General features: G+C 61.5%; 2 protein-coding genes across 2 annotated transcripts in view; both read right to left on the reverse strand.

Annotated features, from left to right (window-relative positions):
- The window catches only part of COL8A2 (collagen type VIII alpha 2 chain), a 31376-nt gene extending 18154 nt beyond the window's left edge, over positions 1–13222 (reverse strand). The window contains exon 1 of the mRNA XM_055798324.1: positions 13061–13222. The gene's annotated coding sequence lies outside the window, so the exon portion shown is untranslated. The remainder of the gene's footprint in view (positions 1–13060) is intronic.
- C3H1orf216 (chromosome 3 C1orf216 homolog) overlaps positions 1–27668 on the reverse strand; it is a 203513-nt gene that overhangs the window by 166750 nt on the left and 9095 nt on the right. The gene's annotated exons all lie outside the window — the stretch shown is intronic.

The following is a 27668-nucleotide window of genomic DNA, read 5'->3' on the forward strand; positions in this document are numbered from 1 at the left end:
ATCCCAGGGGACACGAGGAGCTGTTCACCATCCCCACGTGCACCATCTCGATTTGTCATAAACAAAGAGCTGTCAGCCTCAACTAACACAGTGTGCCGCTACCTGAAGCCACAATCTTATTGCCAGGCGCCTAATTTCCAGTGCAATTGAGTATCTCATTTAATTTGCATTAACAGGTTCCAGATCCCCCTCACCTGCACCTGGCTGGACCCCTGCGCCCAGAAACCAGGTTCATCTCCCACTGCTTCTGCTTCTCCTGACGCGGCACCATCCGGCACCACCGCCCTGCCCGAAGGCACACGGTGCCCTGCGGAGCAGCTGGACCCAGACCGCGCCAGGGCAGCCCAGAAGAAAATGGGATGGATTCCCTGTGCCCCAGACCATCCCAGGGGAAAACCAGCTTCTGGAGCCAGGTGGGTAGAGCAGCCGGGACAGCGCTGGGAGCGAGGTGGCTGGGAAAGGCATGGAGGAGCCAGTGACCTTCCCGGGCTGGGGAGCACCATGGCCAGCCCTGCCTCGCCACCGGGCACAGAGCATTTTGCCTTGGCATCGACCCTTGGCCGAGCAAAACTGGGGACCCGGAGTTCAAGCACCAGTGGAAATCAGTGCAAAATATACAGAATATTACCTTAGTGGAACAATTATTTCTCTTAAAGACACCAGCCGTCGGACAGGCAGGCAGCTGGCAGCGCTCAGGGCTGTCCCTGTGTCCCTGCAGTCTCCCAGGGACATGTTTTGCTGGAGGATGGGACGGAGCCTGACGTGGTGACGGTGCAGGACCATGCTCCATCCCAGGAACACCGGGGTGCAAAACTGGAGACCAACCCGGGGGGGCTGGGGAGGGCTGTGCTGTGGCCAGCCGAGCCGGGTGCTGAGCCGAGGCCAGGGGATGCACTTATTACAAAACCTTTTGTTTAGGCTTCAAGCTGGAAAAACACTCAGCTCCTCTTTTCCAGGCAGAGTTTTCCTCCGGGCTGTGTCATGTGGGAACCTCCCTCCATCCCTGCTCAGGACCCACTCCCCAAAGAGGGGCTCATCCTGCCCAAGACCATGCGGGCCAACAGCTGCATGGCACTGAGGCCACTGAGGACTCCCCACTTCTACACAGGGGTACCCCCTTGTCTGGGCACAGGTGCTGCAAGGCTGCTGTGGCACTCAGGAGGGGACTGGCACCCGTTCCTGCACCCAAGGGACCCCAATGCTGATCTTCATTTTCCCCCCATGCTGAGGAGCAGACCTGATACGGGGCACAGACCCAGACCCCAGGCGCAGACCCAGACCCAGGGAGCAGACCCAGACCCCAGGTGCAGAACCCTACCCCAGGCACAGACCCAGACCTGGGGCACAGACCCAGACCCCAGGCGCAGACCCAGGGAGCAGACCCAGACCCCAGGTGCAGACCCAGACCCAAGGAGCAGACCCAGACCCAGGGAACAGACCCAGACCCAGGGAGCAGACCCAGACCCGGGGCACAGACCCCGACCCCAGGCACAGACCCAGACTCGGGGAGCAGATCCAGACCCCAGGTGCAGATCCAGACCCAGGGCTGGCGCTGGCACGTTGCTGCCTTCTAGGAAATGGCAGGCGCGTAGCAGCCCCGGCTGAGGCGAGTGCTGGGCATCTGCTGCGGGCACTGCGCTGCCGTACTCGCCTGGAATTTATGAGCCTTCACATGTGGCAATGAAACATGGCGAAAAAATTAAATTGACCTATTCATCCCATTTTTCTAGGAGATAATTATTAAAAAAATCATGAAACAAAACCAGAAAAGAAACGCAAGAAACCCTTCAGCCTTCAGCCTGGGAGCTATTGTGTGGGAACGGAGCGGAAAAAGGCTCTGCGGGCACCGGCCAGGCTGGGGTGGCACAGGGGGGGCAGCGGGCGATACCCCCCGATCCCTGCCCAGGGAGGGGTGACAGCCCCCCGCCAGGCTCACCGCAGGAGGGACAGCGTGTGCCCCAAAGCTCCCCAGCCTCACCGCTGCTATGGAAATAACAGGAATAAGCAGAGCCAGCCTGCAATGGCAGGGAAGTCCTGGAGAGACGGGGGGATCCAGAGGATCCCACCCCATCCCCAGCCGCCTGGCCAGGGCTCAGCCAGTCCCCGGCACGCCTACGGCAGCTGGGCTGCCAGGAGCCTTCCTGCACAAGCCCACGGACATTTTCCACCTCATTTACAGCAAGAGCATTAAAACGCTGTTTTCCGAAGGCACAGCACATTGAAATGCCAGGCCCTGGGTGGAATTTGGCGGGGGCCTGGTGGGAGGATGGCTCTGGCCACGGCTGGGTGCCGGGAACCCTGCTGTCTGCGCTGGCCCTTGGCACGCAGCTGCTGGCCCCCAAGGGAGGCACCGGGGTCTGTGAGGCCACCGCTGCCTCCGTCCCTCCCAGCACGCTGCAGGCAGCGCTGAGTGGAGGCGGCCGGCGCGAGGAGCCCTGGATGGGGTCCTGCCCCTGCGCTTGGCTCCCGGCACCGTCTCCTGCCCACTGCCGGGCTCCTTTTGTCGGGATGTTACAGCTGCCCCTTCCCACGGCCCCCACTGGGCTCTGCCAGGGTCAGACCATGGCCCTGGTGAGCCAGGCTTCCTCCGACGGCAAAAAGCAAATGCCACGCAAGGCCAACATCCCACAGCCTCTGCCCATCTCTGCCCGCAGCAGGCCAGCGCTGCAGCAAAAACACAGCGAAGCCGTAAGGCCGGAGCTCTCCTCCCAGCTCTCCTCTGTCAACCAGCGCTGGCCAAGGGGCCGCTTCACGGCACCCCCTCCGTGTGGTGCGCCACACACACCGTGCCCCAGGGATGCTCTGCTCCCCTTGCAAGAACGCAGCATCCTGAACCCAGCCTCTGCAGCAAACCCATCCCCAAGCATGGCTAGCACCTGCTGCCCACCCCTGGGGCATCCCTCCTCGCTGGGGGACAGCCAGCTCTGGGGGACACGTCCCACTGGAGGCTGGTGGGAGCTGGGACACATCCTGGCCAGCCGGGGCAGCCTGTCCCGGTGCTGCAGGAGTGGCTGTTGTGAGCCTGGCTGGGGAGGGAGATGGAGGGGCTGTGGCGTGAGGACAGCCAGGATGGGAGCTGGGGAGTGGGGGGAGCCCTGCTCCCACACCCAGCCCCGGGGCTGCCTCTGCCAACATCCCGGCCACGCGCGCCTTGGCGGGGCAGCAGGGCTATTTCAGGAGCTTTCAGCACCACCCAGAGAGGTGTCCGATGCCTTTATTTATAAACCCACTGGCTCCTGCCCAGCTCCAGCCGGCTTGCATGCAGGAAGAAGCCCAATGGAGCCAACACAAACAGAGCCAGCAGCATCCCCGCACGGCAGGAGGTAACGCCAAGCAGGCCAAGGATGCTCCGACTGCACCGCCCAGCCCTGGGCTGCCCGGCAGGATGGACATCCCTTGGCACCGCGGAGCCAGGGCCAGGCTTCCACAGCACAAGGCTGCCGTGCCATCTGCCCGGACCCGCGGCAGCCTGGGCACGCGTGGTGGGGGGCTGCCGGCGGGACCCTGTGTGCTGCCCCCAGCGCCAGGGCTGCTGCTCAGTGCCAGGGATGTGCGGCTGTGGCACAGAAGTGCCCATGTCCTGCTTGGGGTCTGCAGAGCCGCTGCGGGCACCTGCTGTTGCTGTGAGACCCTGATGCTGCGGCTGCCCCTCTGCTTCCCACCCTGCTCCCAACGCACTCACTGGGACGGTCGGCCCCGCTCATGGACAGTGTGCTCCCCAGGGGTGCTGCAGGGGAAAAACCTTAAATACCAGCTGGGGCTGGGGCCAGAGCCCTTGTGGCAAGGGCAGAGAGGGATGCAAACTCCCACAGCTCCTGCCGAGTGTGAGGGTCCAGCCCCATCCGAGGGGGCAAAAGGGCTGCCCCATGGATGGGCTCCAGCACTGGCTCTGGTTCCCAGCAGTGCGGCAACAATTGGGTTATTGTCAACATGCCGCCAGGGACATGAGTGTGCCGAAGAATTCAACAAACCCGGTACTTTCCGCTTGTCCCACTCAACTTCCCAGCCCAGGCTAATCCCGTAAGATGCTCCGTCAGCACAGCTGCGGCTCCACAGCCTGCAGGGAGGGACGGCAGCTCCCGGCCCCCCATCTCCCCCAGGCACTGTCTGCGGGCAAAGGTGCTGCTGTAACGCAGCCCCATCAGCTCCCATCGGGATCGAGGTGGGTGCAGACAAAGGCACCATGAGCGCCGGCTCCAGCCACCTCGGGAACTCAGCTAATGGGGTCCATTTGCTGGGTAGTTCTTGGAATAACAAATTGTATCATCCAAAAAAGCAAAACCACAAAAGGGGATCGGCTTGCAGCCTGGCTCACAAAAGCCCCTTGTCTGGAGGCCCCCCGCGCCCCCCAATCTCCCGGAGAAAACTCAATTTAACCAAAATAAACAGCGCGCCCAGCCCTGCGCTCTCACGCTCTCCCCAGCAAACCGCGGAGCGACGTGGCTCAACCCGATACCGCGGCTGGCAAACTCCATCGCCCGGCTCGCCGCACCCGGGGCATCCCACCGGCCTTGGCTGTTTGGCTGTGCCATGCCACACTGTGCCGGAACGCTGCTGACCTCTCGTTCTCAAGAGCTTCATCTAGCCAGTAAAAACCAGCAAAAACATACCGCTCAAAGCTGGCCGGTGCCCGGAGGGCTCTGCGCACAGTGCAGACCCCTTGCTGCAGCCCGGGGGGCTGCCGGCTCACCCTGCACTATTGCAAACCCCATCTCCTGTTCCCTCCAGGACAGCAGCGAGCACGAACGCAAAGGGCAGCCCCGGCTCCAGCGGGGCTTGCACGGGAGCGGGGAAGAGCGAGCCACGGACTTCCCTGCAAGCAGGATGAAAGATGAGGCTTGACACCTGCTAAACCTTCTAATCCTCCTCTCGTTCACCACTATCAGCTCTCCAGCAGGCTCAGAGCCCACCAGCCAGGTGGGAGGCTGGGATTTATAGCAAAGGAGCCTCTCTGGAAGCGCCGGTGAGCGCGGCAGGGAGCGATCCAGCCAGCAGCAGGGCCAGCCAGATGGACACATCGGCTGCCTCTGGGCTGTAACTCCCATGGGCATGTCCCACGCCTGCACTCGCAGCCGGACCCCCGCGGGGACCCCCGAGGTCGCCGGGGAAGCACACCCAAGGTTGCAAGTGCCCATCTGCACCCTGAGAGGGCACATTACATGAGACACCCACCTGGGTCCTGTCCTGGGAGGCTGCAGCAGGGGGAAATGGCTGAAGGGAGCAGTTATACCCCTCTCCAGTCAGGCTGCACTCCAGAATAATGGGATCTGGGGGCCTGTTCCTCCAGCTGGGACTGGACTGCAGGGAGCAAACCCCACCCCGTGCCAAGGGCCCGCCAGCAGCCGGCCGCGCAGGGGTCTTGCCGTGGGGCAGGTGCCCTCTGCCATGCCTCCAGCAGCCCCGCAATGAGATGGACAGAGGCTCGCTCCTCTCCCAGCCCCGGCCTTCACGCCTTCACGTGCAGGGCAGGAGCCCCCATCCCGGAGCACCGCTCCAGCCCCCAGCACTGGTCAGGCACCCCCCAGCCCCAAAACTCACTTGAATTATTTGCACTCTGTCACCTGAGCAAGTCTGCTTGTGCTTCAGGCCAGGTTTCATCCCTGGACCAGCCGCCACCAGCCAGGGGACTCAAACAGACGATTTGGGATGCCCCATCCCGCCCGTGCAGGATGCCACGGCCCCGCGACACGCAGGCACTGGGCTGGGAAACGGCCACGCTGGCATCCGCCTGACCTCCCACATCCCCTGGGAGTGCAGGACCGGGGGGAGCTGCCGGAGCCCCCAGCGCCGCTGCCTCCAAGACAGTCACCCCGGCATCTCCCTGCTTCCCAGCTGGATGCCCAGGGTGAGCCGGACCACAGGCGACCCTGCCGTCACGGCTCATCTGCCGTGGGTAATTCGCTGCCTGCCCGGCAGCGCTCTCACTGCATTCCTGCTGTAAGTACCGTGGATTTGCTGTGCTTTATGAAAAACGAAAAGAATGTTTTAAATGAAATTAATTCTTACAAACCCAAGATTTCATAAAAGCGCTGCCTGGGCACGGTTTGGCACGGGTCTGCTCTTGTTCGCTCTATTGGCCTTGCCCTGGGGGGAGGAAAATATCGGGCTTGGTGTAAAATAATTACAAACTCATTGTATAGCTCTGCTTATAACTGCTCGGAAGGAGCTCTGGGGTCTCGTCCTAGCTCATAGTTTATGTTCAGCAATAACATCACACGTGGTCTTTAACAAACAGCTATGGGAGAACACGTAATGGAAAAAAGCATCAGTGGACGTGCCGAGCAGCATCAAACGCAGCCTGGCTGGAGGAGCGGTGCCGGACACCTGAGCATCTCACGCTGGGGCCGTGACACATGAGCTGGCACTTCCCAGCCAGCGTGGCGCGGCACGGTGCAGTGTTTGGCATGGACAAGGTCCACTTGCGGCATGGACTTTTCTGTGCTGGCGGTGGGAAGGAGCAAGAGGAGGTTCGGGAAGCGGGCACGGAGCCGCTGGTGCTCGGCGCAGCCCCACCAGCTTCCTCTGGAAGCAGACAGGGGAACTCATGCAACGCTGCCTGGCTCTCCCTTTCATCTTTACTTTAAAAAGCCACTAAATTAAAACCACAAAGCCACCCGAGCCCTGAAGCGACTCTGCTGTCCCACTGGCCCCTGCGCCAGGGGATGCTCGGCGGGACACGGTGCTCGCTGCAGGCAGAGCAGCTCACAGCCACCCTGACCTCGTTCTTTACGTAACACAAAGCGCTATTTTCATCTGTTCAGGCACTGCCCAAGAGCTAGCAGCTGAGACTCCCCCAGCGGGACCCTCAGAGGTCCACGGGCAAACAGCAGACACCGGGCCCCCTGTGCCACCATGGCCAGGGGGATGCCCCAGCCCCAGCTGTGCCCAAGATGCCAGGCCGTGGCTGGTTTGGGGTCTGCTCTCCGTGCCTGCGCTGCTCACCCTGGGGGACTGTGGTCTCTGCCCACCCAGCTGCAGTGGGCAGGTATCAGCCTGACCTCTTCGGGGCCCAAAGCATCTGAAATTAAAGGCAAAGAAAAGACAAAAGTATCGCCGCTGTAATCCAAACCCAGGACCTCTGGGATCTGCCCGTGGGTTGTGAGTGCCAGACTGGCAATATCAGGAAATATGAAGAAATAGCAATAAAAGTAGGCTTGTTTCTCTCCGCTGGCTGGCTGGCTTACAGGACACTGGAGCAGCTGAGAAATACCTTTCTGCAGTCACTGACAATACATGTTTGAGGCTGAAAATATGCTTCTCTGGCAAAAGCCCACATATTTAACCCTGGTGGGCACCAGCAGCTCGCCCTGCGGGTCCGGGAGCAGGGCTCTGAGGGGAGCAGCGGGACCTGACAGCCTCGCTGGGCACGCAGGCGCGGTGGGGATGCTGCTCCCAGCTGCTGACACCGAGCTGCTAAACCGTGAGCAGGATGCGAGGGCGATAAGTGGCAAGTGTTGAAATTAAAGCTACACTGAAAGTAAAGGAACTGTTGCAGCTCCCCTCCGCGCCAAGCCTTCCGTCGCCTTATCGGTGCTTCCCTGAAAAGGATGGCTGTGTTGTCCTGACATTAAATATTCTCTTTGCAACGATCTAGATCTCCTCCATTTCACTGGCAGCACCGGAATGCTCCAGCCCTGATGCACACCCTGGATTCACACTCTCACCCCTCAGAGCCGAACCTGGAGCAAAGCCAAAATCTCCAAAGAAAAAATGCAGCCAGAGCTTCCAAGTTTCGTGGTAAAACCACATGATTTTGATGGGAAGCCATAAATCAGTCCCAGGCTCTCTCAGCCTCTGGTAACTTCTTAAAACAAACCTGGGCTGAATTTTAGGACTTGTAATGAAATCTGAAAGCAGGTGAATTGGCCGCAGGGTGTAAGCATCACTGCAAGCCTTGTGCACGGAGCGGACTCGGCTGCTCTGGACAGCCCCGATCCTTGGCTGAACAGGCTCAGCTTTCCCTTAAAAACAGGGCACATCCAAAGCAACTTTCGCCTTCTGCACGCGTCAGGTTTGCATCTCTGCCCTTGGAGCCCCGAGTGCTGCTCCATCCCTGCAGCAGCGCGGAGACCTGCCTGGCCCGGGGCGGGGGGGCATGGAGAGAGCCCCGACAGCGGGTGCAGGGAGGGTTACAGCCTGGCAATGCAACGGGCAGGACCCATCTGCCCTGCCCTGTCTGCAGCTTGGGCACAGGGGACTGAGCAGGGAAAGGGGTAAATCCTCGTGTGGCTGCAGGGATGGCAGCTACACGAGGTGGTCTGGCCGCAGGGTCTTGGGTTTCGGTACAAAACAAAGAGAAGGCTCTTATTTGGTTAATGTGCCTCTGAAGAAAGGCTGTATCCTTGTTTGCTCCCACTGCTGCATTGTCAGTAGATAAAGACAGGGGATAGATCTCATCTGATACAGGCAATATCATCTCATCCATCTGGACGGGGCTCTTTACAAGACCCTCCTTTAGAATTTAGATCCCTGGGAACTTGGAAGGCAGCAGTGAAACAAAACCCTCTGCAAGAACAATAAAGAGGCTCTCGGCGACAGCCAGAGAGATCTGTGGGGCAGGCACAGGCAGCGCTGTGAGGTCCCAGCAGTCCAGCCTTGCTGGGCTGTTCAGGTTTGCAGAAGTTTCCTGATTTGGGGGAATTCCTGGGGCCGCATCCTGCCCGGTGAAGGTAGAGCTTGTGTTGGGAGCACTGCACTTCAATGTATGAAATAGGGACTTAGGGGTTTTGGTGCAAAATACTGAAGCTGGGAAAGCCCTCGCCACCGCCTCTCTGCATCCACAGCAGGTGGACATCAAGGTCATTGTCTCCTTCCCTGGCTGCTCCTTGCCAAGCCCTGTCCTGGACAGAGGCGCCTGGAAGAGCCTCTGAGGACAAACATCTCCAGATGGGCCAGCAGGATGGGCTTGGCCCCAGGGAAGGTCGTGGAGACGAGACCCGGCTGCTCTGCAGATTTTGGCTGCAGTTTCTGCCTGTGATCTGCCGCTTCGCTCCGTGAACTCGGCTGACACCGGGGCCAGGGGCCATTCTGCAGCTAACAGGCTGAGGCTACGGCAGAAACACTCACGTAGCCACCTGCGGCTATTTTTTCTCCCACCTCATTTTTGTTAGCACCTATCTCCCACCTGCAGCACCCCAGCCAAGCTCAGGAGCTCTGCAGGGAGGCAGCAGCCAGCAGGAACCATGGGGTCCCTGGTGGGATGCTCCTGCGAGGACGCGGGGCTACGGGGCAGAAGGTGGCTCTGGTGAAGGGTCCGGCTCCTGCAGCTCCTTGGGAGCAGTGGAGTGATGCCCGTGGGTGAGCCAGGCTCTGCAGAGCAGAGAGGAGCATCCCGCTGGCCACGGCAGCCCCTGTGCCCCCCTGACCCCCACACAGATGCTTCCCCGGTGTGCTGCCAGCCAGCCTGGAGAGCCCTGCACGTTCGCAGCCCATGCCCAGGGTTCTGCAGCCAGAGCAGCCAGATATGTGACTCAGGGACGGCTCCGGTGACAAGGGGAAAAGAAAAAGCAGTTTATTATGTCTGTGCTGGTGTCCAAATCGCCATGCACAGGAAGCAACATGCAGCTGAGCCCTGACCAGGAGGGGAGAGCCCAGGAGAGCCAGCGGCGGCGTGGGGCATCGCTGCCAGCTTCACCCGCTCCCGTGGGATTGCTGCAGGACACAGCCCGGTCTCCAGCAGCACCCAGCCCCTCTCCCCACAACATCCAGCAGAGGGAAGCCCCTGCGTGTGGAGGGAGTGGGCAGGAGTCCATGCGCCTCTCCACCTTTGTTAAGGCAGTTAACTAGCCTCTCTAATTAGCCAGTGACTGAGCGCATGGGAGAGCGGGGAGGCTCGGAACCCAGTGCGTGCCCAATGGAGCTGATGGGAAAGGGCTGAGAGGGAGAAACAGGGGGAAGACAAATGCAGTTCGGTGTCTTTTTATCCCTCCGCCTCCCTATTAGCTTTTATTGTCACAGACATTTTCTTCAGCGCAGGGCAATGGAAACTCTGCTCCTTCCCATGCTGCAGACAAGCCGAAATAGGAGAGAATGACAGAGGGAGTGTGTGAGGACGGGAAGGGACTGGCCCCGCACGCCCTCGCCACCGGGGTTAATGCCTTTTGCAGGTGCCATTACCCAAATCCCCTCGATCCACCATTCCCCCCGCTCACGAGGAGCCCGGCTGCTGCACGGGTGTGGGGCCCAGGGCCCACGGAGGCGGTTTTGACACTCACATCACAGATCCCAAGAGCAGATCCCAAGAGCCTCCCTGCAGAACATTAAAACCAGGCGTTTTTATCTCAACCTTCACAGGGAAGGCTGCACCGCCCGCCAGCAGCCAAGCGCTCGGATGCACCACGCAGCGCCTGCATCCCGTGATGGATCAGCTCTGAAAACAACACCCTGCTAATCTTCCTCCCCAGCAGCCATAAAACTGTCTTCCCAGTTCCTTCGGAGAGGATTTACAGTGGCTCAAAGTACCCTGGAGTGGCTGGCGGAGGCGAGAGCCCCCACGAGTGCTGGCCCCACACCTGGGGCGCATCCTGGCAGTGGGGCAATGCCCCCGCACCTCTCGGCCCCCAACCACTCGCTTGCTTTCCCCGCTCAAAAATAACGCTCCCCAACGGGGACCTGGCCGCCCCCCCAGAGCAGGTCAGTGCCCCCAGGGCCATGCCTGACCCTGGAGCCTCCCACCACGGTCCCAGCCCAGCTGCCCCAGGGTAGCACCCCACAAAAGGACAGGAGGGGAAGGGGTTTCTTGACGCAAAAAGGGGTACAACAGTGGCGGAGCAGCCGCCTGAGTGGCACCCGCTCCCGCTGGGTGCCTGAAGCCTGCCTGCAGCTCCTGCAAGGCTGGAATGCTGGCACAGCCTGTGCCCTCGCTCGGCGGGCTCATGTACCCCATGACAGGGGGCAGATGGAGCAGGGCTCTGCCCCGAGCAGGATAGCCTGCCTGTAGCTTTGGTCACAGCCTTGGCGACCACCCCACACGTGGTGAAACGCAAGGGGCAGCATCCCACCCAGCCACAGCTCAGCGGGACGCGGCTGCTTTCCAGCCCTGGGAGCTTGCTGGGGACATGATCCACCAGGGTCCAAACCCCGTGGGGCTGAGTGCTGGGGGCTGCCCCGCGATCCCTGGCCAGGGCCTGTGCCAGGCCCCCCGGGGGTGAGAGAGCACCGAGAAGGGCTTCCAGCCGGGGCAGTGGGAGCAAGAGGGCTGCCCCCGCGCTCCCCCCGCGCCGTATCCAAGTGGGAAACTGAAAACCCAACACAAGGAGAACTGTGCTGAGCCCCTGCCAAGAGCCATGGACAGAAATATCCTTGATTTCACCAAGGTGTGAATAACTTTTGACACTTCTAGGGCTTATTGCCTTAAAAAAATCCCCCAGCAGTCCCCATTCACACTCCGCAGGACTGTGTTTCATATGAATGGAATATATGAATCACTGTAAAGAATTTAAATGCTTCCCTGTACAAAGAAATGCTCCCTCCCCGCCTCTGCTGTTGCGGCTGGGCTCCGCACAGCCTAAAACAAAGGCATGGCAGGAGATGGGGGCAAACCCCATCAACGACGTGCTGCCTCGGCTGGGTGACTCAGTGGCCAAGGGCACACCGAGCTGCTCATTCGTGCCAGCACAGCTTGGGCAAGAGCTGGGCACCCTCCACCACCCGCTTCAGAACCCCATAACCACCTCCGCTGGCCACAGCACCCCTGTTTTCCCAAATCCCGAGGAGCTCCTGACAGCTCCCTGGTTCACTTCTCCATGTGCCTCTCACATCCAGGCTCAGCTCCCACCCCAAACCCCATTTTTCATCTTGGAAGAAGCAAACACCGAAAAAGGCTGGATTTCCATTCCTCTGCCCAAACACACCAGGGCAGCCCCCTGCCCCGTTGCCAGGGGGGATTGGGTCAGCTGGGCTGACGGGAACCAGGCAATTCCTGCAAGGATCTGCCCCGGTTTTTAGCAGTTTGGGGGTTTGCTGCTTCTTTTCCCCTTGGGCAACAGGGCGAGGAGGAAAAATGTAACTGGAAGTGCAGGGCAGCCCTGCTGGGCTGCCGGCTGTGATGCCTCCCTGGGCATCGCCGCCCCAGCTCCACCGGGGCTCCCGGCTCCCGGTCAGTGCCCGGTGCCTCAGGTGGCAGAGGCAGAATCCCCGAGCCAGGCCCGGCACAGCCCCGGGAGCCCCCAACTCCCACTGCCCACTGCCCCTGCCCAGGGGGGCTCCCCTCGCCAGCCTCACCACCAGCTCAGTGCCCTAAATTCGTAGGATCCGGCTCTGAAAGGAGCAGCTTTGTTTCCCAGTGTCCCTCGCAGACGGATCAAAACTGCATTTTTACAGAAGCAATAAAAATCCCAGGAATTCACCGGCCTTATGATTTATTAAACATGTTCCTTATAGCAAAGCTGCCCATAGATGAGAAAATATCTCCAGTAGGTTATTGCCTCGCCTGGGGCTACCGTACAGGGGAAATCGTTCCTGGCTGATTGGGGATGTGCGAAGCCAGGGAACCTGGTAGATCAGGAGCCAATTAACAGCAGCACTCTTAAAAAATCCCAAATAAAATAAGCACCTTGTACTTCCCAAGGTGTTTGTAGAAGGAGCCACTGTGACCTGCCCCGGTACCCGCTGGGTGCAGATGTTTGCAGATGCGGGAAGGGACCGCGTCCCGGCGGGGCAGCGGGATGTGCCAGCCGCGGCCATCCCAAAGGTCACGGGCGCTTCCCCCAGACCACTTCTGTTCTCCCAAACATTTCCTAACAGCGGGAAGCACGGGCTGGACGGTAGGACACGGCTGGACACGGCAAAGCCTGGGGGGAGGGTTGGCTGGGAGAGGGACGCGATGGGGAAGGAGGGATGGCAGAAGGGAAAAGCGAGGAAGGGGAGCATGCAGGCTGGGACGAGGCGCTTGGAAGCGTCCTTGCGGTATTCCCCCCGCATGGGGAAAAGCAATTAGTCCCGGGGACTCGTGACCGAGAGATCCGAGAGTTCCCGCGGCCGAGCGGGGAGCCCAGGTGAGCACGGGGGTGCGGGGGGAGCCGGGGGAGAGCCGGAGCCGGAGCCGGAGCCGCAGCCTTACCTCGGCGGAGCGCGGCGCGGGCGGGCACGGGCTGGCGCCGGCGGCAGCGGCCGAGACGGGCCGGGCCGGGCCGGGCCGGGCCCCCCCGCGGGGGCGGAGCCGGCTCGGCGGGGCGGTGCGGGGCGGTGCGGAGCTCTGCGGGCCGGGCCGGTGCGGTGCGGAGCTCTGCGGGCCGGGGCGGGGCGGGGCGGAGCTCGGCGGGCCGGGCCGGTGCGGTGCGGAGCTCTGCGGGCCGGGGCGGAGCGGGGCTGCGCCGGGCGCCGCGGGGGGATGCGGCGCGGGGCTGGAGGTGCGGAGCGCAGCGCGGGGCCGGGCCGGGCTGGGCTGGCTGTTGCGATTCCTTCCTTTTCCCTCCTTTTTTTTTTTTTTTGCCCCCCCTTTTTTCTCCCCCACCCCCGCCGGCGGTCCCAGCCCCGCAGCGCTTCCCCGCCGCTCCGTCGCAGGGGCAGGCTGCGCGCAAAATAACTGACTAAAAGCGCGGCCCCCCCGACCCGCCGGTGGGGTGGGGTCAGGGGGCCCTGGGCCCCCTCCCCACAGGGGCACGGCACACCCCAGCACCCACCTGCCCTCGGTGGGTACCCAGTGCCCTGGGGATGCTGATGACAGTAATCCCAGCCACGGTGGTGGGAAAAGAGCCCCGCTTGGCTTGCAAAGTGCCCAGAGCCGGGTGCTGCCAGCCTCCACCACTGCTCTGGCACCCGGCGGGTTGGGGTTCAACCCTCTTCCCCCTTCTCAGCCCAGGGCTGGAGCAGCTCGCTCCCACGCTCCCCCAAACCCACCGCCCATTCCCATTGTGAGCATGGGGCCCCGGAGCTGCTCCTGCTTTGCTATGGTGGGGAGACTTCATCACCTCCAAAATCCTGCTGCCCTGAGTGGAAAAGTAGGGAAGTGTGGTGCCAGTGCAGCCAGCCCCTGTGCCCCTTGGTTCGGCACAGCTGCAAATCCTGCAGCGGGACAGAGCTGCACCGATCCCGTGGGAGCGGGGTGCCTGCAGCCCCCCCATCCCGCCTTTCCCCACCACCATGTGCTGCCCGTGCCCGTGGCGAGGGGTCCTGGTGTCCCGCTGGCAGCCGCGTGCCAGGCACAGCCAGGACACTGCCAGCACTGCCCAAGATGCTGGGGTGCACGGGCCGGGGGGTGCAGGGCCCCGGGGTGCCCCAGGAGGCAGATTAGGGTTGCTCAGGCAACGAGCAAGGAGAAAGCCCGTCTGGATGGAGGCCGCTGGGGCGCACAAGGGTGTTTGTTTTCTGTATTAAGCGCCTGAGCAAGGGAGGGGGGGGGCGGGCATCAGACGGCTAATCCCCCCTCAATGCCTTCCCTCTGCGAGCGGCCGCCGTGGCGCTGGACCCTGCTCCCAGGAATGCTGATGTGCTCTGGCCCGTGTGGGTGGACAAGGCTGGGGTCCCCTCGAGAAGGCAGGGCAGGGCTGGGGTCCCCTCTGCACCCCGAGCAGGCTGGGCTGGGGTCCCCTCTGTGCCCCAAGCAGTCAGGCCTGGGGTCCGCTCTGTGCCCTGAGCAGGCAGGGCTGGGGCTGGGGTCCCCTCTGCTTCCCGAGCAGGCAGGGCCGGGGGTCCCCCGCAGCTGGGCCCTGCCGCCCGCCATGGTGAGCAGCTCAGAGCAGCCTCAAGGCTGCTCCTGGCCACAGCTGAGCCCGGCTGACCCATGCACCTCATCACCTGCTGCTCAGGGACCGCGGCCCCAGCAGGATGGCACGTGGCAGAAACTGCTCTGCTGCCACCTCAGCCCCACAGCTGCCATGCCCTGGCAGTGCCAGCTCTCCTGCCCTCGCCTTTGTCCTGCCAGTGCTGGAGCATGGAAGGGGCTCCACCGGCACGGCACGGCACGGCACGGCACGGCACGCTCCTGCAGAAACGGACCAGCCTTGTTTCAGCGGAGCTCTCAGTGGCAAAGCATTTCCTCCGCACGCAGACTCATCAGCCAGCACAGACATTCCTCTGTCCCACAGAGCGAACCATCGGCTGCAGCCTCGCTCCGCGCTGGCCTCTCCCGCCTGTCATCACCCCCACGCCGCTTGCTCCTCCGAGGCCCCCGCGCCTGCCTCTTCGCCAGGATGGAGCCTGGGCTGCGGCCGTGCCGCCCTGGCTGTGCCAGCGCAGCTGCCCGGCTGTGCCCAGCCACACACCCGCTCCTTCCCTCTGCCCAGCTGTGCCGGAGCACCGGGAGTGCTCGCTTCGCGCTCAGCGGTGTCCCCATGGTGCCATGCCAAACCATGCACGTGGAGCACCAGGGACGAGCATGCCTGCGAGGGCACACGCGTCTGCAGCTGCTGCCCTGGCCACAGCTCGTCCCTGGGCATGGGTCACCCCGGCACAGGGCTCAGCCCAGGCACGGCAGCACGGGGCCGGGTGCTGGCTGTGCCGAGCTGCTGCTGAAGGCTCTCCTCCCAGCGGGAGAGGGAAGCCGGGCTTAGCACGGGATTTAGCAGCTCTGCTGCCTCTAACCTCTGGCAGCTCCACGCTCGCCTGCTGTGCCAGGGCTCCGTGGTGGCCCCGGCCTCCCAGGGGGGTGAGAGACGATGCCTTGAAAACCAGCATGGAGCTGGCCCTGCCAGTGGCCTTGAGCGAGCCCACGAGTGCACTGAGGCCGGTGTGCACGGGCACTGCTGCACCCAGGGGCTGCCCATGGGGTCCCATGTTCACTGTCCCCCCAAAGCCCTGTCCCAGCCATCCTGTTGCTCCACACAGGAGGAACGAAAAAGAGGGGAAGAAATAATTCAATCTAGGGCTGAAAAATGCCTTAACTTAATTTCAGTGGGTCACGGACATAATCAAATCAGCCCCGTGCATTGGAATATCGTTTCCATGTTTCCACAAGATGGATAATTGTGCTCTGAAAACCAGCCTTGGTGCTCAGCAGGAAAATTTGCCGTGGGGGTGGGAGGGGGCCAGGGGTTGGGCTGGCAGCCGGGGGCCTGCAACGCTTCTGCTGAGCAGAGCCCTGGCGTGCCAGTGGCTGCGCACTGCTGTGTCCCCATGGCAGGAGAGCCTGAGCCCTGCCGGCTGCGCGTGCTGGGTGTGCTGCCGTGCTGGCTCGGCTTGCTGGCACTGCTGCGCCAGGCTGCGCCGCGGGCAGGGCTGGGGGGCCAGGGTGCATCGCCTCGGCTTTGCAGGCAGTGGGTGACAAGCAGGTGAGAGGTGCCCCGAGCGGGAGGATGCTGGGCAGTGAGTAGCGGTGCCGATGCAGTGCAGGGTGAGTTGCAGCTCCGTGTGGAGCATGGTGCCAGATCCCAGCCTTCGGGAACATTCAGTGATGGATTAAATGCAATCTGACTACCACTGTGGGAGGTTGGAGAGAATTACTTCATACAAATGCACTTCGGAAAGTATTTAGAGTCAAATTTTCAAAAGCCCCTGAACGATTTAAGAGCCAAAATCCCATTTTCCAAAGTCACTTAAATGAGCAAGGAAAGATCAGTAAAGAAAACATGCTGGCCAGCCGGGGCCTGGGGTAGCGGCTGCGGCGGCCGTGGGCACAGCACCCCGGAGCGGCTCTGTCGGCACATCACGAGGTGCCGGTTCAAGCAGCAGCTGCGATCGGCCAATGCAGCCTTTGCACCGGGGGACACCAGGACGCGTTGGCCTCTGAACGCATCCCCTGCATTTCTGCCCCGGCGGTTCAGCCTGGGCTGGGGACGTGTCCTAGCGGGTTGGCTTGCAGGGAACAGTCCCACGGGGTGTGGGGACAGCACTTGGCTCTGCATCCACAGCAGCCGTGGGGACACCGTGGCCATCGCTGCCATCACCAGCTCCTAGCACGACCCCGCTGTGGCGGGAAGGGTCCTCGGCTGTAACGGGAGAAGGCAGGGCTGCAGCTGGGAACCGCATGGCTCCTTCCCTTACCCCACAACCGCTGCAGCCTCCTAAAAGCATCTCTAGTTCCCTGTTCAGCATCCTAATGAACCGCAAGGGCAGCTGGGACCCTCTGAGGCAGCAACCATGGAGACTTGACCCCCCCAAAGAGTAAATCCCAAAGCAATTAGCTTTGCAAGCTTCGGCCGGGCTGGTGGAGGTTCCACATTCCTCGGTGGCTATAAAGCTCTTTACCGGGATTGTTTTTCTGCGTAAGCCCTGCCCGGGGTACACATGGCCATGGCTCCAGCTCCCAGCGCCTTTGGTACATGTCATAAAAAAACCACTCTCAGCACGTTGACTTTGCTAGAGCTAAAAAGAAGTGGCTTTATACACTTCCCCGATAGAAAGCATAAAGGATCTGAGACAGAATTCTTGCTCCAGGATCCTTTACAATTCCTGGAGGACATTTTTGGAAAGGGAAGGGTTGTATTTACTTTGGCAGCTGACTCCGCTCCTATATACACATGCATGGAAAAACTGCACTCACCTAACATTTCCATGGCTCCCTTTTCTGCCGAGAGCCAGCCCAGGTGGGAGCTGGTGGCCTTGAGACCTCTGTTTGGAGATGGCACATCGAGCTGAAAGTTGCGGAGGAGCTGAAGGTTAAACCTGTCCCTATGGCAGCCCTGGAGGCTGCTGGCCCTTCCCAGGCAAATGCTTGCTCTGAGCCAGTGGGCAGAGGTAGCAGAGCCTGGAGTGGAGCTCAGGGGAAACGCTGCTGCAGTTTAGGGGGGCAGGAGGAGGAAGGGTAGGAAGAGGAAGGCTACTGGCCACTGTTAGTGAGTGGAAGCAGGAGCTGGAGCAAGAGTAGGAGCAAGAGATGTCTAGCCCTGTGCTGCCATGGGGCTGGCAGGGAGAGGAGGGACGTGGCCCCAGTGCTGGCAGCGAGGTGTGCCTGAGGGCTCGGCCGTACCCCGACCCATACAGGCAGCCGGCGCGGGGCAGTGCCTCCCTTGCCGAGGCGTTGGGATGGGAGCGAGGGGTGAAGTGACCCACGTCACCATTAAACACAGCAAATGCAAAACAGATGCCCAAACGCTGCCACGGGGTCTTGCTTGAAATAGCTCAGCGTGGGCCCAGGGATGCGGTGTTCACACAGACAGTGGCAGCATCTGCTGCACGGGCTGGACCCGGTGCTCTCGTCCCTTGCCCACTGTGATGGCAGCTGGTGGTGACAGGGAAACCCGCCTGTGGCCCCTGCAGCAGTGCTGGGGGGCAAACCAGGGAGATTCCCGGTGAATGACCCCCTGGGCTGTGTTTTTCCTGAACACAATAATTCTCAGCTGCCTTCTGGGAGAGGCATCGCAGCACTGCACTCCTCGCCCGTGGCCGCAGTCCCCAGACAGCAACCGTGAGCTGCAGCGAGGACAGTCCTGTTGGTGGGTGCCCTGGCACATCAGGCTCCGTGTCCTTATCGGGGCAGGTGGGGAGGTGGCATAATGTGGCTCCCTGGGGAATGGCAGCGTTTGCAAGTGTGAAATCAGCTGGAAGATGTGCTCCTCTCCTGGCTTCCCCCAACCCAAACCAGCGCCCCGAGACAGCAGCTTGGCAAGAGTGCTGGAGGGCAGCCGTGGAACTCGCCACGGCTCAAGGCAATGGGGCTGGTAGGCACCGTTCCTGTGGTGCCTCGTGCCCCATGTGCCCCCCTGCCACGGTCCTCTCCAGGCACCTCTCCCTGCCCTGCGCCTCAGCCTTCCGGTGGCTGCTGTGATTAAGTCACTGACATGGGGCAGGAATAAATCCACTCATTGGCACGTTGTAAATTCATCACGTGCTGGGGGAGCGCATTCCAGCCCACCATAAACACCCCTGGCTATGAGCTAGTAAATCTGCCTCCTGAGCCAGCAGGTGAACAGTGCCTGGGTCCCAGGGGTTGCTCCATCCCGGGGCCAGAGTGACCCTGCAGCACCCAGCTGTCCCTGGAAGAGGGTGGCTCGGAGTGGAGCCATCAACAGCAAACGCCCGGCTGCCATCACCCTCCCAGTCTGGATCCCTCTTCCCCATGGCATTCCTGTACCAGTGAGCAGGCTGCGTGCTGCCATCTGCACGCTGCTCCCATGGTGCTGGGGGCCCATCCCATGGGGTGAGGACAGGGTCCTGCAGCCTGACTGGGAGTTGCCCCGGGGGTCCGCTGACCTGCCTGGAGCATGCAGCAGCGCAAGAGGTTTGCTGCTCCCAGTGCTCTGCTGTGCTGCTGAAACGTTTGCGCAGTAAACTAGTTGTAAAAGAGAAAAAAAAATATATGTTTTACTATCCACCAAACAGCTGCTGCTTCATTTTATGGGGGTCATTCTCCGAGGAGGTCCGGCTGGTGGAGCAGAGACACAAAGCCCAGGTCCTGGTGGGCTCCAGGCTCCTGGCACCCCCTGGCTCCGCTCCCCCTGGTCCCCACCCACCCGCAGCACCAGGTTGGTCACTCGGGAACACAGCCTGGGGAAGTGCACTTGTCGCTTTATGATTTTTATCAGCCGCCTTATTGTTGGGGCTGTCAGCAGGTTGCCCCGGGGAGGTGGCGCGGGGGCTCTGCTCAATGGGCACCAGCACGACGCTGTGTCCTGTGGCACCCGGAGAGCCGGCTGTGAGGCCAGACAGTGCGTGAGCAGCTCCGGAAGGCAGGGCAGGGGAGCGGGGGCCCACGCTGGTTCCCATCGCATTCCCTGGGAGAGGAAGCCGGGGCACAGCACAGCCACCCTTTCCCAAAGGAAACAGAGTGCTCGGGATGTGGCATCGCTGATGCCCAGAGCCACAGGGCAGGGCTGCAGGGTGCAGACGCCAGCCGGGTGTGCTGGGGCCAAGGCTGCCGCAGCCCCCAGCCCTGCACAGAGCCTGCCCCACACACCCCCACCAGAGGGTCACTGAGGGGCTGGGGGGTCCCAGGCATCACCACGGGTTGGGGTCCCCATGGCAAGGTGAGCGTCAACAAGGACAGGCAACCGTGGGGACGTGTCAGCCCTTGCCCTCGTGCTCTCCTTCCTCCTCCATCACCAGTGCCCCCTTTGCCCATGCCAGTGGGAACCGTGTGCTCCACGTGGGCACCGCTCTGGTGTCCCAGGACCTCGGCTTGTGCCAGAGCTGGGGAGGGGGCGTGGGAGGCTGTGCCCCAGCACTGCACCGCGGCCAGCCCGAGCGCTCCCAGCAGCTCCAGCCCTCTATGAAATAATTTGTTATTTTAGTTGTAAAACAGTAAGTGGCCCCTTTCCAGGCGGCGCGAGGGAAAAGCCAAACGAGCCCCACTCCTGTTAATGACTGAACCATTCAGTCAGCGCGGGCAGGGACTGGCAGCGGAGCGGCAGACTGCCTCCCCCTTGTCCCCACCGCCACCCCAGCCATGGGGACCGAGCTAATGGCTAATTACTGGGGCTGCCACCTCTCTGAGCAGCTTTTGTGCAGGGTGAGCATGCCAGGGCCGTGAGGATGTGTGGAGGTCAGTGCCAGCATCTCCGGGTGCTGGGGCTGGCAGCTTTGGCGTGCCTGGCACCTTCGCCATGCCTGGTGTGCCGAGGAGTCCCATGTGGCTCAGCACACGCCAGCACGGCTGCTCCGGCTGCCCAGAGCATGTCTGGCTCTCCCAGCATGGGAGCAGCCAGACCTGCAGCTCAGCGCCATGGTGCTGCGGTGCCCCAGTCCCCCAGTGCTGGACTGGCTGCTGCTGGGAGATCAGACTGGGAATGTAACCCCAGGAGGTTTAAACCTTTCCATGCCCAGGAAGAACATCTCCCTCTCCTATGTCCAGTGCATGAAGACGGTGTTGGTGCGGGGCAGTGTGCCCGGTGACGGGGGACCAGGGCAGGGTGCAGGCAGGGCCAGCCCCAGCCAGGTGACAGGATGATCACAGCTGGGGCTGAGAGCCCCCCAGCTGAGGGCTGTCTGCACATGTCATATATAAGGGGCCAAAAGCCCAGCCCAGAGTTGGGTTTTGTTTGTTCTCTCTGGGTAAGGAGAGAAATGTAGTTGCTGCTGGGGGGGGGGGGGGGGGGGGTGGAAATCTCTTGGGGCTGCTGGGAGCTTCTTTGCTTCTTTCTGCGCAGGGTTTTCATGATGCTGCCTTCTAGCCCAGCTCAGTGCTGGTGGCCAGGGTGGGAGCAGCCCCCAGGCTTTACTGGGCAGGCAGGGCTGGGTGGCTACTGTGGCTCGCTCTGCCAGTGGCAAGGGTGCCAACCTGCTGGAAAACCATCAGGGGCCCATCTCCTTGCAGGGGTATAAGGCCACAACTTGTGCGTCAGCAGGAGCGGTCCTGTGGCTGCCTGCCCTGCTGCAGCCTTGGCTCTGTGTGCCTGGTGGCGTGTGGGGAGGTGGCCAGAGCGCAGCCTGCCAGCGCCGGGGTGGGGAGTGACGTGTGGGCTGGTAAGGCCCAGCTGCCTGGGGAGCAGCCCTGATGGAGCTGGGATGGGGGCTGTCCTGGGAGGCATTCAGGTGGAGACCACAGCTGGGTACCAGGCTGCTGACAAGGACTAACTGGGGTCCCAGGTGTGGGTGTTCAACTGGTTTGCCCACAGCACAGCGTGGGGCAGGAGCTGAGGACCCTCCCTTGCAGGGAGCTGTGCCCAAGGAGGGGTAAAGTCTAGTGCTGCCTGACCTCAGACGCCCCAGTTGTGGCCGTGTAGCACCCCCCACCCAGTTCACGCACATGGGTGACCTTCCCAGCGCCAGCCTGGCGTGGGGCAGCTCAGCAGCCAGCATAGCTCAACTTTTATCCCAGCCCAAAATCAACACGGAGACTTTGGGGCAGACACTTAGGGCCAGGTGGGGGAAATTGTGGGGTGAAGAGTCTCCTTCCTTGATCCGCTCTTAAAATAACAAAGCCGAGAGCCTGCCGGCTTGTTTGGGCATAGGCTGCCCCGAGCAGTGTGCCCGTGCCAGCTGGGGCTCGGCTACCTGCTCAGGATGTGCCTGGCTCAATTGATGTGAGTAGCTAATGACCTTCTGCTGATATGGGTGCAATGTCCTTTGGAAACCAGCACCCTGACTTGTGTCCTTTCCTCTTCCCAGGGTGAATACAGGGATGTGGCAGCTGCAGCCCTCAGCCTTAGCGCTGGATGCACCCCATGGACACAGGCAAGTGCTGATGGTGGCTCCTGGGCATGTTCACCGTGACCTCCCTTTGCTGGGAGGGACTGGGGCAACTGGAAACTTTGGGCCAGGGTGAGTCAGACCCACCTGGGACACAGGGGGTGTGTGTGTGTGAACAAGTGGCTCGTGGGGCTGGGGCTGGGCACAGCCCGGGCAGGTTCCAGCTGTGCTGTGGGGCACCTGAAGACCTGGTGTCCAAACCTTGGCCCTCACCGGTGCAGAGGGAGGTGGCCTGTGGCCGGTAAATCAGCATCCCTTCACCTCCATCGGGGATAACCTCCTCCCAGCCGGGCTGCGATGCGTTTCCCCCAGCTGAGCTTCAAAGGGGATGAGAAGCCCTGGGAGGGGAGGTGCGGCTGGACAGAAGCAGGGGCATGCCTGGGAGCAGGCGTGGGTGTTGATTGCTTCTTGGCATCTTCCCTGGCCCCAGGGATGGGGAGACCTGGAATGCCCCCTCCTGTTGCTGCGAGCAGGAGCCCCAGGGGTGCGGAGGGTCTCAGCCAGCAGAAGCAGGGCTGGCTCCGTGTGCTGGGTACAGACAAAGGGCCCAACAGAGCATTTCCTCAGGGTTGCTCCCCCCGACCCTGTGGGGTCTTGCAACAGTGCCAGGGGAGCCCAGCCATCACTCCTGGAGTCTGGCAGTACCATGCCAAGCACTTCTGGGCTGTGCAGGCAACACCCCTCCCCGCTGTCAGGTTTTAGACTTGAGTCCTCAAAAATGCAAAAAATGCAATGGGAATCAAGGTTGGCCTGAAGATTTTTGATCTTTTAGCAATTGCTGCAGTATTGCTGTAAGTACATCCAGATGGCTGCAGACCACACAGAGGCAGCGCGCCCTGCTGCTGCCGGCATGGCCACCTTCGGGCCACCCCATCCCATGTCCCACCTTGCCTGAAATGCTGAAGGACCTTGGGGGCCTTTGGGGAATGCCAAGGGGATGTGGCAGGTAGAGCTGTGTGTCACTAGGGTTAACCCCAATGGGTGGCTGCAGGGTGACCGTGGTGGCCCTGAGGGATGCTGTGGCAGAGCCATCACCTTGCTTTGTACAGAGTGCAAGGATGTGACCTCCAGTAAAGCTTTGCTAAGCATAACAGGGAGCTGAGCATCATATAGCCAAAACTGTAGATCGGCTGCTGAGAAGTGATGCTAAACTGTCTTGGAAACCACTGGCTCCGTCCCCTCCACTCCCACCCAGCATGATCCTTGTCATGGCTGTGATGGGCTCCTCGGTGTGGCAAGTTGCTGCCTGGCTCCATGAGCTAGTTTGCTGTTTATCTGGCCTGAGCATTGCTCTTGCTGAAACTTCAAATGGGAGGGAAAATTGTCAGTGTAATTTATTACCAGTTAGCTGCTGTGTCTGCAGAAAGCTGGGACAGGGCAGACCTGGGCTTGTTCTGGTGCTTTTACTGTGGCTCCGAGCTGAGGAGGGAGGGATGGACGGGGCGACGTCTGCCCCCAGCAGTGTGTGCCCAGGAGGCTGGCGGGTGGCCTGGCCTCAGGGTGCTTCCAAGGGATGCCCAGTCCCTGAACATGGCGCTTTGCTTCCCTCCCGGTGCAGCAGTTGGGTTTTGTGCATGTGTTCTGGCCCTACCACGGGCGCTGCTGCCCATCCTCCCTTCCCTGCTCCCCGAGAATGCAGGGGCAAGTGATGCTAAATTAGCTGGGAGGCTTGTTTTAACCTGCTGCTCTACGTGGTGCTCAGCGCCATGGTGGGGTGGGGCTGGTGGGAGGGTGCAGGTGCCTGGATCTGGCCAGGGGTGCTGGAGCAGGCAGAAGGGCAAGGGCAGAGCTGGGGCCTGGGGTCCCTCCCACACGTGTGGGCACCTCCAGAGCACCTGGGTGCTGCCAGCTCCACTCCTGGTCTCATTCCTCGTAGGAGTGGGAACATGTTTACCCAAAGCTTGCTCCTCGGGGAACAAACCCACAGTGGCTTTTGTCAGAAAGCAAGAGCATTTCTCGGGAGATCAGAATTTCCTTCTCTGAAAGCCAATTCCCATTAAGGAAAAGCATGTTTTGAGCAAACGCTGATGCCCAGTTCTCTTCTCTGTGGTCTAATGTGCTGGTGGGGCAGGGTGGGTGCCTTGCCTGGCTCTGGTCCTCCACAGCAGCAGCCACGCCAATGGGGGTCCCTCAGTGCAGGGGGTGAGGGGCTGCCCCCACCCACCAGCCAGCATCACCCCAAAGCCAGCCTGGCTGCCAGCATCAGACTCATGTGGTACCTGGCCAGGATGCTCCCAGCGCCTGGCATGTTCCTCCTGCTCCTCTCCCATCACCCAGAGGAAGGTCCTGGTCCTGCCCCTGCTCACCTCTGGTCTCAACCAAGCACCCGTGGGCCAGCGGCCGTGCTCTCCCTCCCCTCCGCTGCCCACCAAACCGAGGAAGTTGCAACCGCAGAGCTCTTGAAAGCATTTTTTTGGTGGAGACCACCGGTACTGAGAGATTAAAATTGCTGTTGTTTCTTCCATTACTCAGCTTTCCTGAATTATGGGGTGTAATACTCAGGGAGTGGGAATAATTAGGGGAGAACAATGGCAGGCTTGAAGGCTTAAATACGCCTGTGTGGTACTCCCAGCCAGTCCAGCCTGCTGTCACATTTCTCTAGGCCTCCATTTTCCACAGCCTGTGCCAAACCCTTTCCACTACTGGTACCCGCTCCTCAGCTTCCTCATTCCTCGGGCTCCACTCCCTGGCCCGGCTGCCCTGGTTAACGCTCTGCTCCCCGGCTCCCGGCCAGCCAGCACCCACAGCAGGGCTCCCCGTGCCCACTCAGCTGGGATGCTGGAGCCTGGGGGATGCGGGAGGACAGGGCGAGGGATTTGCTGGAGCCTCAGGGGATGCAGGAGCCCAGGGCAGCCCCATCACCTCTTTGCTCCCGGCTCACTTCTCTGCACCTGGCAAGTAGAGGTCCCACCAGGTTGTTCTGGTGCTCCGTGCTCAAGGAAGCCGCTGGGTTTCTCCCCTTTGTGGGGGCTGCCCCTCCGGCTCCTTGCTGGCATCTTGCTCAAGCGCCTTCCCAGCAATGGCTCGCTGCCGTGGGACCTGGGGGAGTAATAACGGCCCCGGCTGGGGAGCTTGGGCAAGAGGCCACGATGCCGACACTGGCCCCAGGGCAGGTGCTGGCTCCAGCCGGGGCATGTGGGGGGCTCCATGCCCGGCAGTGGGATGGGGCTGTGGAGCCGCAGCCTAGGGCAGGGTAGCCACAGCCAGCACAGGCCCCGTGCCTGGCAACTTCTCTCCAAGCTCTTGGATGTCACTGCTAGCACTAATTAAAATAATATCAATATTTTTTTGCTGGAAAAAGCCGTTGTTCTGGTGAGCACTTTCCTCAAGCGAGCTCTCAGTCTCGGCTGCCCGCGTGCGATGGGCACGGAGAAGCCAACGGGATCCCAGGGCTAAGATGAAAGTCTGGGGCTTTGCTTCGTTCAGGGAGTGGATTGGGTTTAAATTTTCAAATAATTTTGCTCCTTTCTCTGTTAACCACTGGAAGCCTTGCCTGCAGCCCATTCCCAGCCATCCAGGCATCTGGTTTGGTCCTGCTCCTGGTGGGATGGGATCAGGGACAGGCTGCCCTGGGGGGCTCCTGAGTGCCCCCCAGTTGGTACCATCTGTGCTGCTGCAGTACCGGTGGTGGCAGGGCTGGCACCAAGTGCTTTAAAAACAAACCCAGCGGGGCTGGGGACAGGTCACCCACAGGCAGCAGGACTCGAGGAGGGGCGATAAGCTGAGCATGTGCCTGTGTGATGCGCTGACCCAGCGCCAGCAGCTGAGCGGTCTCCAGCATCCCAAACCTTGCAAGGGGGAGATGGCACCCATGCGGGGCAGCACCCATCCCGGGGGGCTGGGGAGGCAGCAGGGAAGCGGGTCCCCAGGGCTGCCCCTCACAGCCCATCCCTAGGAGCAGCCCAGGCGATACCCCGAGGGCTGCACCGTGCCACTGCACATGCCCACCCCCAGCTGCTGCCCAGATGTGCAGGGCAAGGAGGTGGCTCCTGCAGCTGGCCGACACCCTGGCGAGGCTGGGGCTGGCTGGTCGCTGGATGAACAGACTCAAGACAAGCAGGAGAGGAGGAACCAGCAGCTGAGCCGCTCTCCCCGGGCAGTGCTGCAGGACGGGACGTTGCAGGTTTGAATGCTGCAGGAAAGACTTAATTTAGAAAGTAGCAGCTTTTGGGGGGCAGCTGAGCAGGGGCTGGGCTGCCTGGAGCTCCAGCATTGGGTCTGTAAGCCCAGGTCAGCCCAAGCGCAGTGGGGTGAGCTGGGTCCTGCCCCAGGACCACAGGCAGGTTAGGTGCCCTTCAAAAACCTGGTTTGCTGCAGCTCAGGGAAGCGCGGAGTGTTTCAGCAGCTCCCTCCCTTGGAAGCCACAATTAAAACTATTTTAAAAGAAAACAAACATTTCTCAGCAGAATGCCTGTCCGTTTCTGGCCTGCAGCTTGTCACAGGCCAAAGCTGCTCAACACCAGCAGCTTCCCGAGCCGCCTCCGGGCACATCCACCCGAGCCGGACTCTTGGAGTTCTGGCTGTGTTTGGTAATCGCCCCTTGGAAATTTTGCACCTTTTGTAGACAGAAAGGCCGGCGGGGTTCTGCCCTGCTCTCCCCAGTGCCTCCGTTTCTGGGATGGCAGCAAGCTTATGGCTCGGGCCATACCCCATCCCATGGGTGCTACTCCACCGTTTTGGCTGGAGCCCGGCACCGTGTCCCCGTGCCACCGGACAGCTTCCGGAGGGGAACGGTGCTGCTGCTGGCAGGACAATAGCGGTTGTGGTTTTAATTATTGGGGTTTAGTTGTGTGGAGCGGAACGGGAAACTGAGAGCAGTGAAACCGCAGGGAGAAAGGCAGAAAGGATGGTCTTTGGCTGGCTGCCTGGTGGGAGGTGTGGTGGGGCAGCCAGACCATCCCGCGGCCGGCAGAGCATTGGTGTCCTCGCTGGGTCACGGCACCGGGAGCGGTGGTGCGGTTCAGCTGGTGTCAATCTGTTTCTGTCGCGCTGTTGCTCAGCACCGTCCCTTCCCATGGCAGCTTGGCACGAGCTGCTGCTGCCAAAACAGCCGCATGCGGAGACTCGGGTCGCACGGTGGCTCGGGCACATGGACCCGACCGGGTGCAGGGGGACACGGAGGCGAATCAGGATCCACACAGGGTCCCTACCCTGGATGCCCCTCGTCCCCGCATGTGCTGCCGGTGCCAGTCTGTGCCTGGGAGCAGGGATGTTTCTCACCACGGTTCCGTTCACCCAGCACTTTAACAGATGCCTTTGCTGCAGTGTTGACTTTCAAAGGGCTGGATCAGCTCCGCAGCCAGGCAGAGCGTGGGAGGAGGGTGCCTGTCCCGCTTAGGGAATGCAGAACAATAAAAAAGGAACAATGGAGCCTCTTTCCCTTCACCCAAAATACCAAACGCCACCAAAATGTGGCAGAGCTCCGAGCAGTGCTGCTGGGGCAGCTTTTGTGTCCTCTGGCCTGAGGAGGGGAACTCCAGATACGTCCTCCTCTTCCTCGGCCCTGGCGAGGGATGCTGCAGGAGGGTGTGTGCCAAGGAGCATCGCCAAAGTGCTGCCCTGCCCCAATACTGCTGCCAGCGGGCATTCCCAGATTTGGAAACCATGTTTGGGCCAGGGCAGGGGGTTTTGCAGCCTGGCTGTGCCTTGGGGAAGGATTTTGCAAG

Source organism: Falco peregrinus, chromosome 3, assembly GCF_023634155.1.
Source record: "Falco peregrinus isolate bFalPer1 chromosome 3, bFalPer1.pri, whole genome shotgun sequence".
NCBI classification, from domain to species: Eukaryota; Metazoa; Chordata; class Aves; order Falconiformes; family Falconidae; genus Falco; species Falco peregrinus.